The following is a 15,193-nucleotide window of genomic DNA, read 5'->3' on the forward strand; positions in this document are numbered from 1 at the left end:
AGTGTTCGCACTCTGATTTAAGAGTTTACCGATAAACAAACCGGCGGGCCGACGACGGCCGGCCATTACTCGGGAACACTCCGTCGACGCCGCTTCGTAGACACTTGCACTTCATTAATTACACTAGCGGTTGTTGATTGTTTTCAGTAAAGCGAATGGAGGGTGTCATGCTTGATGTCAAACTTCAAGGAAGCTAAGGAATGCCGAAATCCGTCGCCACACCACGGTGCAACACGTGAGTTTCATCATGAGGTAAAGTGATGGCAGGTGCAGGTGGACTAAAATTTAAATGGAACAGTGGTCGATTTCAGACAAAATATTTATAAGTGATATTTTGAAGTGTACAGGTTACTTGTAACTGAACAACTTCATCTAGCTATAAATAAGAAACATTGCAAAGAACAAATGTTTAAATTGATGATTAAATGTAACTTTGTATCTATTTATTCATATAAAACTATGTCAGAATTCGAATGAATTAAATAATTACACAAAAATAATCAGCGTATTATCGTCTATTGAAATTAGCGCCATCTTTCAGCAAATACTAAACATTAAGAACTACTGAGAGACGTACATGAATAGCGAATAGCGAGCGAAGTTATTGAACGGGCGAGCGATTGTAAAACAACTCCGTTAGATGGCGCTTGTTCAACAAAACACCTTATACAACGTGTATCTGCTAATACTCAAAACCTCACACTACACTTAGTAAAATAATTGCTAATTACCATCATAAACTATAAAACTATTTATTTATGTGCGTTACTGCGGCGACATAGGGATTACCAATAGACAGCTAAGATATCATTGTAAAGCACTTTGAGGTTTTGTCACGGTGGATTTCGCAATTGTAGTAGGCGGGTTTGAGCCAATATTAAGAGTGACAAAGGTTGTGATTAGATGCGAGTTTAGTTTGTAGTGACTTATGATAAACATTAAAATTAAAATGACAAACAACGTCAGGCTCGTAGCGGGAAGGAGAGTTCGCCCAGGAAACTGGCCAGTATTGACAACCCTAAATATTGAAAGGGGTGAGCAGCCTCTGGCGGTGCAATGTGTACATTGTTGTGTTGCAGGTACGGTGGAATAGACTTGTAAAAAGATGATTAATCATGTTGATTTGAATGGAAATATTACTTCCATCGGGATATGGTTCAGTCGATTCTGCTCTCGATTCTGAATAGGCGGTTTTCATATTTTTAGTGTTAAATGGAACACGGTGTATTTCAAGTATTTCAACTATTGCGCAATGCAATAAGTAGTTTAATTAGGTATAAACAATGATATATCTGTCTCTCTCTAAGTCAGGTGTGGAAACACCTGTGATAGGAAGCATCTTTTGCTGAGAAAACGTGGACTTTAATTCGTAGAGCGTATGGGTGTAAACAAAGCACTTATGATCTTTTTATTTTGGATATCGGCGTGTCCAGATAAAATGTCTAGAAATAATTTCACAGGTGCGTGTCCAGAAAAAATGTCCAGATTCGTGTCCTATAAATAGCTCCGGGAGCATTGTTTTGATTCATTATTTTTCAAGCATCGTGGACCGACAGTCGACTCTGGTTTAAAGTGTAAATTGTTTTAAATAGTGAGGAACCTCTGCCCAAATTTCTGAGTGTTTGATTTTATTGTGAATAAAATCTATGTTTTATTCTCGTAAAGTCAGCATTTGGGATAAGTGCTTAGAGTTGTTTAACTCTGGTACTTATGGGTAGTGATTTTCGCTAAGTTTAAGTTATGTTTTACTAGAAGTATTGAAAGTTAGTGAGTGTTTATTTTATTCATGCCGTCTATTGTTTGGTTTTGTGGGGAACATATTTATGTTCTTTTCAGAGCTTGATTTTGGATGATAGATTCCGATTCGGTGGTGCAGGTTTATTGTCTTGTGCTATTGAGTTGGAATTTATGTGAGTGAAGTGAGCCGCTAACGATTCGGTTCTTCTTGTCAGTTTCAATGTTATTGTGATAATCAAATTTAATGGTTAAAGTAAATAATACCTAATCAGTTCAAATTAAGTGAAGAATATTTAATTATAAAGCCAGATCGCTGCCCAGACAGACAGTTTGTTTAGCCTTGCATCGATTAACCTAGCGGCTGTTAAACTATTGATGCAAGGAGGTCCGTAGTTTTACCAATACAGAGGGTTAAATTGGCATTTTTCTCTTTACCAACATAGAAAAATGAAAATATCTCTCCCTCCCTGGTTCTTCAATGCCCAGCTGTTAGCCTAGAGCGAGGACATTATATGTGTCATTTGGAGTAATCCATGCTTGTTCAAAGCGGCAGTATTTGAAGGCCTTGTATATTTATTGTCATAAGTATATATCATATACACAATAGGGAACTATCCTACCCGATTGCCTCCCTGTCCACGGACGCCTGCATCGGGGGGGGATAAATACACAGACTTATAGGGTTTGCTTTCTTCAGTCTAGTCTGCTGAACTCTAGCGTAGTCAGTTTAGGTATACACCGCGTATGTCCTAAAACTCTGGGTCCATGGTGAGTACGAACAGAGTTTTTATCGTTTTAGAGTAGGGAACTTTCTGTCTAGTAGGGTAGAATCACACACATCGATAGGTAGGGAAATAAATAAAGTTCTGTAATATAAAAACCTATCTTATCTAATAACTAAAAATAAATTATGTAAAAGTAAATTAAATTCAAGATCTAAAATCATTGTGAACAAAATTACTGGGTGTTAGAAGGTATTTTATAAATAATATCGTGTGTTTATTCTTGGTATAATGAAACTTCAATATCATATTTATTATCAAAGTGTGAAAAAAGCTTTGAGTTATTACTGTTTAATTCATCTAAGTGTAATTTGTAATTGTGGTAGCAATTTCTGATTCTTCATGTGACAGCGATCATTGAGTGTTAGCTGGGGTTTGTTTAGGGACCAGTGGCATGCGGGCGCCGTCCACTGATGGGAAGCCGAAAACTCCGAGGAGTGATTAAGCTTACTTTTCTTGGGTTTTCAATTGGAAGCTTCTTACTCGATGTATCGTTGAAACAATGAAAGGGTCGAGAAGTTATGGTCTATTAGCAGTATTGGGGAAAAGGGGGATTTAGCTAGGGAAAATGAAACAAAATAAAAGGGGGGTTAGTTCATAGATAGATAGCCCTTCTGGTTTGGCATAGGATTCTCAACAGAGCAGTTTGGTTGAGATGAGGAGTTTCAAACCACAACGCAAGCTTCGAGCCCAATTGAAACTACTAATAGGGCGTAGTGGATGATTACTAAAATATTTTTTATATTATTTACCATTTATAAACCAAAATTATGAATAAAATGTCTGGCGCCTATAGGTTTTTTCCTGTTCAAGTTCGTATGTTACTTTGCTCGCACATCTTTCACAGGCGTTATTTAGCGTTAACATAATCTCCACGTCTTTTGCCTATTCGTCCAAGTTAACGTAATTTTCACAAAATTATGCTGAGTTTTAATTAGTGGGTTAAGTTATAATTAATCATATGAGTCCAATAGTCGTATCTACTTCGCATTAAAGAGTTTGGGTTGCTAAGGTTCATATCGAGGGGTCCTTCTACTACCATTAGACGATCACAAGGCCAAATCTAAGGGGTATTCTTAAAGGGTGGTTAGTTGTAAGTATATTTATTCAAGTAAGTAAGTAAATAAGTATGTGGGTGCGGAAGTTCGGTACAATTTTGGATAGGCCGTAACCAGGATGTGAGGTATTACCATAGGGTTTCTTTTAATTATATAATGAGATATATTTCATATACATTACAATACTAAACAGTAGCTTTTTTAGTTATAATCGTGAGTGTGTTTGGTGGGGCGTCTCACGTTGTCGTTAGGTGGGACGTTTTGCTGAGGACACTCACATTTTGTTGTTCGTGAAGCGGAGTGCGAGTGACTTTGACTATTGGACTCTAATTCCTTATTAAATATTTGTCAGATAGTCAATCACAAAATATTGACATGCCTTGAAGTGCAAACTCTGACAAATATCATCTAATGCATGCAGTTGAGGGTTGAGTGAAAAGCAAACACTTGCATATCTTTAATTAAAAATAAACATAAATATGAAATCCACATTATTATTTTACAACTTAAACTTTTATTATATATTCAATATTCTAGTCTTAATAATGTAAGGTAGTGCTTTGGTCATATTGCTATTCGAAGTACATCTGTTGTCTGTCTTTTGCTGGCATAGTCTTCTTCATCGGTCATCAAAAGTTAGTCGGCCATTGTAAAACTCAGGAACCGTTCTTTATTCTTCTAACTGCTTCTAGTCATCTGAAAATAGAGATAAATATGCATTAGTTGGTTGGAGGAACCTTTTACATTTCAATTCGAGTGGTTTTATCTAAGTAGGCATAGATATAAGTAGGTATAGGCACAGAATATTTACAATAGTACAACTATAGGTTAGCAATATCTGTAGGATGCCATATACCTAAAAATCAGTCATGTACATACATGAGTTCCTTATTTTAAATAGCAGGGGGTGAGGCATTTCAAAACATTAGTACAATTTGCCAAAGTAGGAAATGGTTACAAGTAGATCAGCGGTAAACAAGATATGTCTAGTGGTCTAAAGACATGGGGGTGAAAGTCTACCCTATTGACAGCTGTAATGTCCTAGTGGCATTATATTTCATATTTAAATACTTAATGTCTTATTTATCATAGCTAGGAAACAATTTAATGGGGGTGAACATTTCCATAATCATTACACAGATTATTTTGGAAATTTACTACAGGAGCGTCAATATATCATAATTTCAACTAGTTCTGTTATTGTTATGGAGTAGTATTCACAATAATATTTTATTTCTTCCCTTGCCCAAGCAAGAAAGATGAGATGTGTACATACACACATGTACAGTAAGCCATACTGCGACTTAGGGCTTTTTCATACAATTTTTATGTCATTTCTCTAACAGTAGGCTATACATGTACTTATCTACGGCTAGAATAAGCTAAAGTAAGAGTAGTTTTAGTCTAAGGAAGTATTTAAGTACCTAATATTAAGCTTAGCAACACATTTGTAATTTTCCTTGTATCGGGGTAGACAACGGTAGACAGTTGTCATGATGATCATATGGGCCAGTAATATGGCAGCATTCTTCACATTCTAGAAGTGGAAGGGGTTCATCTTGTAGTCTGTAAAGCAAAACAAAGTAGAATATTAGATTATAGGAAGACTAGACTAAGTAGTTATAAGATTTCTAAGAATTTCAATTTTTTAGTATGAAGTTTCCGAGGAACTATTGATGATCAGTCAATGTGACATATTGACATGGGTTTTGAGTATCCACTCAAAGGAATGTCTTAGCACCATTTTCAACACTATTTCAACTATACATTTATGGGAATATACACAGGAAATATTAGATTTCTTGGAGTACAAGTAAGCTGTATGTACCAAACTTCTCACCGAGTCTGTCTGAGTAACTTTGACTTCTAAAGTATACCTGGGTGTTTAATTAGGTCATAAATAAGTTATCTAGATTTAGTTTAACTGGTTTAGAGTAGAATAGTGTTAGCTGACAGGATTAGAATACTATATTTAATGCTGAAAATATTACTCTTAGGAAGATATCCGTCTGTCTTGAGTGGCAAACATGAGTAAAATTTATATAGATATACACAGTTAAAATAAGGATTTGTGATATATTAAGGTCAGGTCTAGGCACAAGTTTAGCAGTATAAAAGTAGGTACTTACTTTGAAAGTTAGTCATCACTCATCGCCATCAGGAATATCTTTATCACATTGTAATATTGCCAGTTTCATTCCATAATCCCATCAAGTACCAAGGGAACATTTCAGTGGGTAGTAAACTTGCTGAAAAACAAACAAACTTGTAAATATCATTCATTGAAACAGAACAAAGTAGGTTCACTTAGTATCCATTATTCTAGAAGCTTTAAAAAGTAAGTTTAAGTAACAGGTTTTATAGATAATCGGTCTTAGGGGAAGTAGTGCAAATAATAGTCTGTTACTATAAGTTCCAAGTAGGTCTGGGATCTTACCTTCCTTGCAAAGTTGCTTTTCGAGTAGGCAACTTAATTCACTTTGTCAGTGGAGGCATACCTCTTTAAGACATCTTTTGTATGGCTGTATGTTCATTAGATTGTGAATTTGAGCACTAGATTTTCTATTATCGTGATGAGAAACACAGTAAAACACATGTCAAGGTTCCAATGCATTCATATCCTCCAACGCGGTCGTTCATATTGTTTATAAATAGAGTTATGTCAATTTCATGACCTCAATTTCGAAGATCACAATTTACATTATAATTCGGATTTTCAGTTTGATAAAACAGAATCACTTTGTCGTCAGCATCATTTGAGAGCAACGCGTGTCTAGGGCAATGATTTCTTTACATTTTCTTATTTCGTCTACGCTTGCATTTTCTTGCAAAAATTACAAAATGGCGTATACGCTGTATGAATGGCGGATGATTGGCGTCGGCGCTGTTTTGATTTGTCATTTGTTTAAGCAGATTTAAAATGACGCGGTTATTTAAGTAATTCTAATTGAAGATCACGCGATTAATGACAAGTTTAAAGAAAAACAAAAGCATTGTCGTTCCAAGAAAATAATATTAAGACACATTGAAGTCAAAGGAAGTTAGTACTGATCTGATATCGCCAGAAGTCAAATTATGTCCCATTAATCGGGTGTAAAATGAAATATTTCTTCATTGTAGAAATTAGAAATCATATTTTGTCATAATCACATTAAAGTCGACATATCATAACAAGAAGTACCTAATTTCGAGAAGTATTTACCTATTTTAAATTTTACGATTGAAATCTTGAACTTCCGCAATCGAAACTACTTTTTAACTACGGATGTCTGACATAGATGGCGCGCAACAATGATTCTCTTCTTCGACTTTTTTGATCGTAAAATATAGATGTCGTTAGTAGTCACGAAAAATGTCGATAAGTTCGTGTAGTTTGACGTTTTCAAAACAAACAAGAGCCGGCTAATTTGAGGTTAGTTTGGATAAATTACGGTTTTGTGGAAAGAAAGTAATGTAAGTTAGTTCAAATTCAGTGAATATGTGTTTATTTTATCTGTACAAATGGTTGGTAGCGTTATTTCCCTGTCGCGAGAGGCAAAAGTGTGTGTAAAGTGACGACGTATTGTTTAAAACCAAAACTTGTGTTTGACGATTGTTCTAAATAAAAATGCAGATTGTGTGTTAGAAGGAAGTCTTTAAAATAATTATTATTTAGCATCGGTGAAGTGCAATGGTGATTAGTGGTGTTCAGTGTCTAAAATTCTGCAAGAAAAATGCACAAAGCAAGTGAGTACAAATACAAACAAATATTACCTAGTATTTAGTCGAAACAGTGATTGATTTGGTATGCTTTTTAGAAACTGATTGTATATGATATTTTATTACATATTATTCCTTCTTATTACATACAATTTTAGGGAAAAAGTGCGCTGAAATCACTTCAAATTTCAACAATATTGATTATTTTAGATTTCGATTGTGTTTTGTATCTTAGAAAAGTTTAAATCGTGATATGAGTATTCATTACATATTATTTCATGTTCGTGAATTAAGTAAAACAAAATGTTTGAGTAAACATTAGTAACGTAAAAATAATAATTGGGAGTTTAATACCTTCGTCCGTTAGTTCTATTTGATTGCTAAATTCGATCCTTTTTCATAACTCGTTCGTAGCTCAGGTAGTATAGGGGCGGACTAATGTATGGGACGGTACATGCGACGGTGGGTGTTCGAATCTTACTTTTGCTTCACTTTTTGTAATTTTATTTTGAAATACAATTTTATTTTGTTTTTATATTTACGACTTTGTTTTGTTTATTATTAAAAAAAAAAAAAAAAAAAAAAAAAACATTAATGACTTTTTTTTGCAAATTATTTTAAAATTGAATGAAGGTGGTTTGCACAACAAGTTTTAGCGAGTAGTTAATGTTACTAATGTGGTATTTCATTAGTTACAATTCAAGTGAGAAATATTTTTGGAAAACTGGAAGTAGGTATTGCTCAAAAACTTGCCATTGATTAGATAAATAAGGACTAGTCAACTTTGGAGATGAAGAAAATATTGATTGGTTTCAAGTTACTTGCTGTGTTCAAGAGTAAATGACTGGATCTTCTGCGGTTATCTTAATTGTGGTCAAGCTTGCAGCATGTCTTCAAGAAGAGACTTCATGTTTTCCTGAGTTATGACACCGACTGAGAAGAGAATAGATAGGAAAAAGTTGAAATACCTACTTATCTGGAACCAGGAGCACTAGAAATTCTTTCTAAGAGCCTTATGCCTCTAATGAGGACTAACAGGATCTAATCATCATCATCATAACTATCTACTCAAGAACTCATCATTAAACAATAAGGACTTGCCAAGTAAGAAGAAAAAACTGGGGAAGAAGATAATTTGGGTGGTCTCCTAGATGCTAGCTGTACCTATTCAAGATAAATGACTGGATTTCCTGTTGTAACATTAAAATCTACAGCATACCTTCGAAAAGGACTACACAACTTCTTGGGCTATGGATATCATCTGAAGAAATTTATAAGTAGGTACTTATGTACTTATGTTAGGTAGTAGTATTGTTTTCCTATGCTAATAAATAATTGAATGATATTGTTCCTAACGGGTGGGCAATGCGCATACGACCTCTGGCGGACCGTTTGCCTATTTGCCACCAACGGGATATGAATATATATATATGTAATTAATCTGTTGTTTTTTATAACCTATCTCTGCCATTTTTAGTTTCTTTTTCATTCGGTCCATTGTTTGCTGGGAGTGATACCTACTGGGACTGGGCTGGTTTCGTGTGCTCGGCCTGCCCCCTTTTGTGACGTGCGGGTGTGATTGCATGTATGTATGTTGACCCAAATTTATCCTCTTCACAATATATTTATAGCAAATATTTCACGTATCTTAAATTTCGAATCATACCGCTTATCTTTACTTAAAAGTTTCATGTCAGTATTTAGAATCTTTTCCACATTATTGGAAAAAAAAAATATAATTAAGTATGTATGCATGTTAATTCAGTCTTTTGGTGTATTAAATATTATTTGACCAAGTATTGACTTGTGATATTTGTTGACGAATAAGAGACAATTTAGTTAGGCATATTGCTTATCTTTGGCAATATGTTAAACACGTAAAATCAAGATCATAATGATGATGATATTAAACATCAACTTAATTAAATTAAATTATTGTTTAGATATTCATTTGTATGCCTTAAAAAAAAAAGGGGAAAATAGAGACAACAGTCTAGATATTAGTAGGTAGAGAACTGTGTTATTCTCTTTGTGTATTGGAATACTTTTATTTATTTGATATTTTGCAATTAGTGTTTTTGTAGTTAACCAAATTGGACCTTCATATATTTCATACTTTTTCTTTGGGACTATACTTTCACCTTGGCAAGATAATGATTACATTTTTTATAGTTTTTTTTCATTAACTTTCCTGCAAATTAAATTAACTGTGTAGTTTTCATCATGTTTCCATAGTACATGTAGGTACAGTTGCGCACGGGCATAGGGGAAGATGTGGAGGAATCGTCCTGCCTGGGGATTAACAGAGTTTTTGGTGACATATTTTACTTCTATCTTTTACATTTATTTTTCTATGTTTATGTGTCTGTATATGTGTGTAGCTCTGGTCGTGAGAGCATTGCGGGCTCGAGTATTTTGATTTCTTTGGCGGAACGTCGCGATTTGACTTAAACCAGTTGGCGATATTTGATTTCGCCCCACGTTGCACAAAAGTACTTTAACGTTTTAATGAAATATCATAAGCGGGGTATTCAAAATTTGTAATTGGATAACTTGCGTTTAGTAATTTAAAAAAAAAAAATTAATAGAAGACCACGTAAAGTTAGATTTTTCTTATTTTATGACAGGGTAGAATGGCGTAGGATGGGATAGGTAAACTTTTAAAAATATTATGTAGTAATTTATTTCCATCTTATTATTTATTTTGATTACTTTTAAAGGTTCTGGCTGTCTTTAGAAGTCGTGTGAAAGCGTGAATGAGGAGGATTGATTGTGTGTATGTGTATAAGTTAGAGATGATGAATGTTTACAGGTGTATGAGTGTTTGTGAATGGCTAGATTTGATGGATGTTAGATAAGAAGGATGTCTCCAATTTATGGTATGAGTGGATTGATAGAGACAGACAGGGCTGGAAAGTGGTCAAAACTAGGTTGGTCGGAACTTGCAGGGGAAAATACAACGGGGGGGAATTCTGGGAACACATTAGCCATAAAATTCTTATTGGTTAGGTTAAAATCCAATGGATTCGACCCATTTCAAAGGGTAGTATTTTGTGGTTACTACTTCACAAGGTATGACAACTCGAACGAAATCCACACACCTCATCTTGAATGGGATGCATTTGACATCTGACATGTTTAAGAGCCATAATCGTCTGGTGAGAACGAGGCTCTTATTACTAATTGTTTATCTGTTATGAGTTCAAAGATGTGAAGTTTAGTATCATCAAATAGTTTTGTCATTTGTTCCAATAATTCTATAGCTTCGGCAAAAGTGATATTGTACCATATTGAGGTACGTGCTTGTCATTTAAGGTTTGTTTATATATAAAAAAAAACACACTTGAACAAACCTTAAGTCGATTTATCTTATTCAAGTATGAGACATGCGCCAACACATGTGGCTGGGAGTGGTTAAGTAGAGAAGTTGGTTTGAGTTTCGACAGTGGAAATTGAAGGCTTTGGTCTTACAAGGAAGGATCAAAAGGTTTCTTCGTATCTGCATGAGAAGTTTTTGTGATTCTCATTGAAATTACTAGCAGGAGGGTAATAATTCTGGTCCAACAGTGTGGATGGAAGGAAAATTCGCCGCGACCAGGGGATGAGCTAGCAAAAACGGGTTAATAGGACCTAACAGATTCACAACCTGTTATCTCTGGCAGAGAGAAGTGGCTGGGATCATGGTTCTCAGGGTTCACTGTCGAGATTCTGATAGACTGATTTTAAAACTGAGTCATTGGCAGTCGCGTAGTATTGGAAAACACACTACATGTTTAGAAATGGGAGGGACATTTTCGACCAAACTAGAGATAGTTATATATTTTTATTTTTCAATTACATTCATAGTATTAGGTTTTTGTATACAAGAAGCTGATTTATACAATAGATTAAGTTTATTTCATGGATGACGTTTGTGATCCATTAAATTAACTGAATCGGGGGTGAAACTGTAACTGAACAACTTCATCTAGCTATAAATAAGAAACATTGCAAAGAACAAATGTTTAAATTGATGATTAAATGTAACTTTGTATCTATTTATTCATATAAAACTATGTCAGAATTCGAATGAATTAAATAATTACACAAAAATAATCAGCGTATTATCGTCTATTGAAATTAGCGCCATCTTTCAGCAAATACTAAACATTAAGAACTACTGAGAGACGTACATGAATAGCGAATAGCGAGCGAAGTTATTGAACGGGCGAGCGATTGTAAAACAACTCCGTTAGATGGCGCTTGTTCAACAAAACACCTTATACAACGTGTATCTGCTAATACTCAAAACCTCACACTACACTTAGTAAAATAATTGCTAATTACCATCATAAACTATAAAACTATTTATTTATGTGCGTTACTGCGGCGACATAGGGATTACCAATAGACAGCTAAGATATCATTGTAAAGCACTTTGAGGTTTTGTCACGGTGGATTTCGCAATTGTAGTAGGCGGGTTTGAGCCAATATTAAGAGTGACAAAGGTTGTGATTAGATGCGAGTTTAGTTTGTAGTGACTTATGATAAACATTAAAATTAAAATGACAAACAACGTCAGGCTCGTAGCGGGAAGGAGAGTTCGCCCAGGAAACTGGCCAGTATTGACAACCCTAAATATTGAAAGGGGTGAGCAGCCTCTGGCGGTGCAATGTGTACATTGTTGTGTTGCAGGTACGGTGGAATAGACTTGTAAAAAGATGATTAATCATGTTGATTTGAATGGAAATATTACTTCCATCGGGATATGGTTCAGTCGATTCTGCTTTCGATTCTGAATAGGCGGTTTTCATATTTTTGGTGTTAAATGGAACACGGTGTATTTCAAGTATTTCAACTATTGCGCAATGGAATAAGTAGTTTAATTAGGTATAAACAATGATATATCTGTCTCTCTCTAAGTCAGGTGTGGAAACACCTGTGATAGGAAGCATCTTTTGCTGAGAAAACGTGGACTTTAATTCGTAGAGCGTATGGGTGTAAACAAAGCACTTATGATCTTTTTATTTTGGATATCGGCGTGTCCAGATAAAATGTCTAGAAATAATTTCACAGGTGCGTGTCCAGAAAAAATGTCCAGATTCGTGTCCTATAAATAGCTCCGGGAGCATTGTTTTGATTCATTATTTTTCAAGCATCGTGGACCGACAGTCGACTCTGGTTTAAAGTGTAAATTGTTTTAAATAGTGAGGAACCTCTGCCCAAATTTCTAAGTGTTTGATTTTATTGTGAATAAAATCTATGTTTTATTCTCGTAAAGTCAGCATTTGGGATAAGTGCTTAGAGTTGTTTAACTCTGGTACTAATGGGTAGTGATTTCTACTAAGTTTAAGTTATGTTTTACTAGAAGTATTGAAAGTTAGTGAGTGTTTATTTTATTCATGCCGTCTATTGTTTGGTTTTGTGGAGAACATATGTTCTTTTCAGAGCTTGATTTTGGATGGTAGATTCCGATTCGGTGGTGCAGGTTTATTGTCTTGTGCTATTGAGTTGGAGTTTATATGAGTGAAGTGAGCCGCTAACGATTCGGTTCTTCTTGTCAGTTTCAATGTTATTGTGATAATCAAATTTAATGGTTAAAGTAAATAATACCTAATCAGTTCAAATTAAGTGAAGAATATTTAATTATAAAGCCAGATCGCTGCCCAGACAGACAGTTTGTTTAGCCTTGCATCGATTAACCTAGCGGCTGTTAAACTATTGATGCAAGGAGGTCCGTAGTTTTACCAATACAGAGGGTTAAATTGGCATTTTTCTCTTTACCAACATAGAAAAATGAAAATATCTCTCCCTCCCTGGTTCTTCAATGCCCAGCTGTTAGCCTAGAGCGAGGACATTATATGTGTCATTTGGAGTAATCCAAGCTCGTTCAAAGCGGCAGTATTTGAAGGCCTTGTATATTTATTGTCATAAGTATATATCATATACACAATAGGGAACTATCCTACCCGATTGCCTCCCTGTCCACGGACGCCTGCATCGGGGGGGGGATAAATACACAGACTTATAGGGTTTGCTTTCTTCAGTCTAGTCTGCTGAACTCTAGCGTAGTCAGTTTAGGTATACACCGCGTATATCCTAAAACTCTGGTTCCATGGTGAGTACGAACAGAGTTTTTATCGTTTTAGAGTAGGGAACTTTCGGTCTAGTAGGGTAGAATCACACACATCGACAGGTAGGGAAATAAATAAAGTTCTGTATAAAAACCTATCTTATCTAATAACTAAAAATAAATTATGTAAAAGTAAATTAAATTCAAGATCTAAAATCATTGTGAACAAAATTACTGGGTGTTAGAAGGTATTTTATAAATAATATCGTGTGTTTATTCTTGGTATAATGAAACTTCAATATCATATTTATTATCAAAGTGTGAAAAAAGCTTTGAGTTATTACTGTTTAATTCATCTAAGTGTAATTTGTAATTGTGGTAGCAATTTCTGATTCTTCATGTGACAGCGATCATTGAGTGTTAGCTGGGGTTTGTTTAGGGACCAGTGGCATGCGGGCGCCGTCCACTGATGGGAAGCCGAAAACTCCGAGGAGTGATTAAGCTTACTTTTCTTGGGTTTTCAATTGGAAGCTTCTTACTCGATGTATCGTTGAAACAGTGAAAGGGTCGAGAAGTTATGGTCTATTAGCAGTATTGGGGAAAAAGGGGGGTTTAGCTAGGGAAAATGAAACAAAACAAAAGGGGGGTTAGTTCATAGATAGATAGCCCTTCTGGTTTGGCATAGGATTCTCAACAGAGCAGTTTGGTTGAGATGAGGAGTTTCAAACCACAACGCAAGCTTCGAGCCCAATTGAAACTACTAATAGGGCGTAGTGGATGATTACTAAAATATTTTTTATATTATTTACCATTTATAAACCAAAATTATGAATAAAATGTCTGGCGCCTATAGGTTTTTTCCTGTTCAAGTTCGTATGTTACTTTGCTCGCTCATCTTTCACAGGCGTTATTTAGCGTTAACATAATCTCCACGTCTTTTGCCTATTCGTCCAAGTTAACGTAATTTTCACAAAATTATGCTGAGTTTTAATTAGTGGGTTAAGTTATAATTAATCATATGAGTCCAATAGTCGTATCTACTTCGCATTAAAGAGTTTGGGTTGCTAAGGTTCATTACCTAGGGGTCCTTCTACTACCATTAGACGATCACAAGGCCAAATCTAAGGGGTATTCTTAAAGGGTGGTTAGTTGTAAGTATATTTATTCAAGTAAGTAAGTGGGTGCTGAAGTTAGGTACACGATGACGAAATATTCTTTAGCTGATTAGGGTCTAGAGCTACACCGTGTCTTCAATATTATTGCTTTTTACCCCGGCTCATGAGAGCTATGAGGTTCGCTTGGCAAATAACCCCAAGATTTGGCGTAGGCAGTGGGCACTAGTTTTTTAACGAAAGCGACTGCCATCCATCTTCCATCCCTTGGTAAACTAGTCTCTATTGGGAAGAGTCTGATTTTCTCGTCATGGGGAACCATCACCAAAAGGCGACTGACAAATATCGCACGATATTTCGTACCAACAGTTCCGATTATTCCGCGAAATCGTTCGATCGCACCGGATATTGCTGCCGGATTTGCCAAGCGTAATAGGAAGATATCAATGGCAATACCAGGTAAGGTACATGACGTTTGTTGCCTGGTGAACCCCTTTTGATCACCTGAAGGGGTACACAGTAAAACATGGACTCGCAGGTATTTTGTTTTAATTGCATGTACTTAATAACAGTTTCTTGCTAGTACTCATAAATGGAATTTTACAGAATACATTGGCACTGAAAATAGTAAAAGGGATCTTTCGTGCCTTTTAATTATTTTGTAGACGTTAAATGAGTAAAATGACGTAAACGTAAACGACGTTTTTAAACTAATTTCAGGGTACCAGGAGAAGCTAAAATTAAGTTGTTTTT

General features: G+C 35.3%; 1 protein-coding gene and 1 long non-coding RNA gene across 2 annotated transcripts in view; both read right to left on the minus strand.

Moving 5' to 3' along the window:
- Window positions 1-15,193, minus strand: part of LOC125241967 (carboxyl-terminal PDZ ligand of neuronal nitric oxide synthase protein) — a 253,034-nt gene that overhangs the window by 39,471 nt on the left and 198,370 nt on the right. The window lies entirely within an intron of this gene.
- LOC125241968 lies at window positions 3,834-6,520 on the minus strand. Its single transcript, XR_007178804.1, has 4 exons — window positions 6,015-6,520; window positions 5,707-5,826; window positions 5,002-5,143; window positions 3,834-4,273 (listed from the first exon to the last, which is right to left on the minus strand). It is a non-coding gene; the product is annotated as an uncharacterized LOC125241968 (long non-coding RNA).

Source organism: Leguminivora glycinivorella, chromosome Z (assembly GCF_023078275.1).
Source record: "Leguminivora glycinivorella isolate SPB_JAAS2020 chromosome Z, LegGlyc_1.1, whole genome shotgun sequence".
NCBI classification, from domain to species: domain Eukaryota; kingdom Metazoa; phylum Arthropoda; class Insecta; order Lepidoptera; family Tortricidae; genus Leguminivora; species Leguminivora glycinivorella.